Source organism: Oncorhynchus mykiss, chromosome 17 (assembly GCF_013265735.2).
Source record: "Oncorhynchus mykiss isolate Arlee chromosome 17, USDA_OmykA_1.1, whole genome shotgun sequence".
Taxonomy (NCBI): Eukaryota; Metazoa; Chordata; class Actinopteri; order Salmoniformes; family Salmonidae; genus Oncorhynchus; species Oncorhynchus mykiss.
The window spans coordinates 54,461,323-54,465,350 of NC_048581.1; positions in this window are offsets into that span (position 1 = coordinate 54,461,323).

Below are 4,028 nucleotides of genomic sequence, written 5' to 3' on the forward strand. Positions count from 1 at the left end.
AATGCCTTGCAAAGGGCACCTATTGGTAGATGGGTAAAATAAAAAGCAGACCCTTTGAGCATGGTGAAGTTATTAATTACACTTTGGAGGGTGTATCAATACACCCAGTCACTAACTACAAAGATACAGGCGTCGTTCCTAACTCAGTTGCCAGAGAGGAAGGAAACCACTCAGGAATTTCACCATGAGGCCAATGGTGACTTTAAAACAGATACAGAGTTTAATGGCTGTGATAGAAGAAAACTGAGGATGGATCAACAACATTGTAGTTACTCCACAATAGTAACCTAAATGACAGTGAAAAGAAGGAAGCCTGTACAGAATATAAATATTCCAAAATATGCATCCTGTTTGCAATAACACAAAGTAAAACTGCCAAAAAATGTGGCAAAGAAATGTACTTTATGTCCTGAATACAAAGCATTATGTTTGGAACAAATCCAACAACACACTCTTCATATTTTCAAGCATGGGTGTTATGGGTATGCTTGTCATCAGCAAGGACTAGGGAGTTTTTTTAGGATAAAAAGAAACGGAATAGAGCCAAGTACAGTCAAAGTCCTAGAGTAAAACCTGGTTTAGTCTGCTTTCCAACAGACACTTTGAGAAAAATTCCCCTTTCAGCAGGACAATACCCTAGAATACAAGGCCACCTATACACTGGTTGCTTACCAAGATGACATTGAATGTTCTAGTTACAGTTCTGAGTGGCCTAGTTACAGTTTTGACTTAAATCGTCTTGAAAATCTATGGCAAGACTTTAAAATGGCTGTCTAGCAATGATCAACAACCAACTTGACAGAGCTTGACAAATTATTTTGAAAAGTATAATGTGCAAATATTATACAATCCAGGTGTGCAAAGCTCTTAGAGACATACCCAGAAAGACTCACAGCTAAAGGCCTAATCCCTGCCAAAGATTAGTCTAACATGTATTGATTCAGCGGTGTGAATAGCTTATAGCACAAAAAGTTTATATTTTTTAAATGTTGTGCACAAATTTGTTTACATCTCTGTTAGTGATCATTTCTCCTTTTCCAAGATAATCCATCCACCTGACAGGTGTGGCATATTAAGAAGCTGATTAAACAGCATGATCATTACACAGGTGCACCTTGTCCTGGGGACAATAAAAGGCCACTCTACAATGTGCAGTTTTCTCACACAACACAATGCCACAGATGTCTCAAGTTTTCAGCGAGCGTGCAAATTGGCATGCTGACTGTTGCCAGAGGATTTGAATGTTAATTTAGCTACCATAAGCCACCCCCAATGTCATTTTAGAGAATTTGGCAGTACGTCCAACTGGACGGATCGTATAAGACCAGCCACCCGGACAGCTGATGAAACTGGGTTTGCACTGGGTTTGCACAACTGAAAAATTTCTGCACAAATTGTCCGAAACCATCTCAAGGACGTTAATCTGTGTGCTCGTCATCTTCACCAGGGTCTTGACCTGACTGCAGTTCGGCGTTGTAACCAACTTCAGTGTGCAAATGCTCACCTTCGATGGCCACTGGCTCGCTGGAGAAGTGTGCTCTTCACGGATGAATGCCAGTTTCAACTGTCCTGGGCAGATGGCAGACAGCTTGTATGGCGTCGTGTTGGAGAGCGGTTTGCTGATGTTAATGTGAACAGAGTGCCCCATGGTGGCAGTGGGGTTATGGTATGGGCAGGTATTAGCTACGGATAACAAACACAATTGCATTTTATCGATGGCAATTTGAATGCACAGACATACCGTGACAAGATAATGAGGCCCATTGTGCCATTAATCCGCCGCCATCGCCTCGTGTTTCAGCATGATAATGCACAGCCCAAAGTCGCAAGGATCTGTACACAATTCCTGGATGCTGAAAATGCTCCATTTCTTCCATGGCCTGCATACTCACCAGACATGTCACCCATTGAGCATGTTTGGGATGCTCTGAATCGACAGTGTGTTCCACAGTCATTTGAAGAGTGGGACAACATTCCACAGGCCACAATCAACAGCCTGATCAACTCTATGCAAAATATATATGTCATGCTTTGTAACCGATGTGAAATGGCTAGCTTGTTAGCGGGGTGCTTGCTAATAGCATTTCAATCGGTGACGTCACTCGCTCTGAGACCTTGAAGTAGTTGTTCCCCTTGCTCTGCAAGGGCCACGGCTGTGGAGTAATGAATCTTCGAGGGGGGCTGTTGTCTATGCGTGCAGAGGGTTCCTGGTTCGAGACCAGGTAGGGGCGAGGAGGGGGACGGAAGCTATACTGTTACAGCTGCATGAGGCAAATGATGCTCACACCAGATACTGACTGCTTTTCTATTTTTTTTAAGGTATCTGTGACCAACATATGCATATCTGTATTCCCAGTCATGTGAAATCCATAGATTAGGGCCTAATGAATGAATTTCAATTGACTGATTTCCTTATATGATCTGTAACTCAGTAAAGTATTTGAAATTGTTGCATGTTGCATTCATATTTTTGTTGTGTAAATGAGATTTCTGCATTGAAATGAAAATACATTTGCAAACATTTCTAAAAACATGTTTTCACAGTGTGGTAGCCAATATGAGGTATCGTGTTTAGATGGGTGAGAAAAAAAATCTGTTTAAACCATTTTGATTTCAGGCTGTAAGACACGTGTCAAACTCATTCCACAGAAGGCCGAGGGTCTGTGGGTTTTCACTCCTCCCTTGTACTTGATTGATGATTGAAGGTCACTAATTAGTATGGAACTCCACTCACCTCGTTGTCTAGGTCTTAATTGAAAGGAAAAAAACAAAAACCAGCAGACACTAGGCCTTCCATGGAATGAGTTTGACACCCCTGCTGTAATACCACAAAATGTGGAATAAGTCAAGGGGTATGAATACTTTCTGAAGGCACTGTATACTCTATGGCTGACAGGGCAATATTCTGAAGTTAACCCCTGCCTTATTGATCCTCCCTGGAAGTAATAGTCATCCATAGGAATGAATGGTTATTATTCTACTTTTCACTTAGCCTATCCATCGCTTTAGCTAACTAGTATATACTTTACAGACAACCACCAATATGGAAAATAGGTGCAATAACTATTTTAGAGTTTTAAAGATGAGCTTTAGATATGTAGGCCTACTAATAATAATATTGTGGGGGATCTAGTCTTGTCAGTGCACAGACATGGTTTAGGTCATGTCAACACCACAGTAATGCATTTACCAAATGAGGGGGATTTGCATTTCCAATAAATGAATAAACCAACTTATGTAAATCCATGTTATAGTATGTTCTATAATATCCATCAACAAAGTGCTATTGGAATCACAGAGCCACAGAAGGTAAGGTGACAGTTGATCTGGTCACACTGAGTCAGTCTGCGCTGAAAGCCTTCCTGAAGTTTAGTCCAGTTATCCAGAACTGACTGAATCTCTGCCTGTAGCAGAGCTAGGCGATTCTCAAAGCTCCTGCTCTGGTCAAACCAGTAGGTGGAGTGGTAGCCCAATAGAATCCCAAAGAGAATGCACAGATTCCACGTGTCACAATATCTTTCTTCGATACAGAGGACTATTCCTCACCATCTCTGTTGCCCGAACTGTCTGATATGAGCAAGTAAAGCCTGAATCGTCCCTGATAGCTCCCCACTGTAGCTCAGTGACTGCAAATCAAATTTTATTGGTCACATACACATGGTTAACAGATGTTAATGCTAATGTAGCAAAATGCTTGTGCTTCTAGTTCTGACAGTGCAGTAATAGCTAACAATTCCACAACAAATATCTTATACACACAAATGTAAAGGGGCGGAATAAGAATATGTACATATACATATATGGATGAGCGATGGCCGAGTGGCATAGGTAAGATGGAATAGATGGTATAAAATAGAGTATATACAGTGGGGCAAAAAAGTATTTAGTCAGCCACCAATTGTGCAAGTTCTCCCACTTAAAAAGATGAGAGGCCTGTAATTTTCATCATAGGTACACTTCAACTATGACAGACAAAATGAGAAAAAAAATCCAGAAAATCATATTGTAGGATTTTTAATGAATTTATT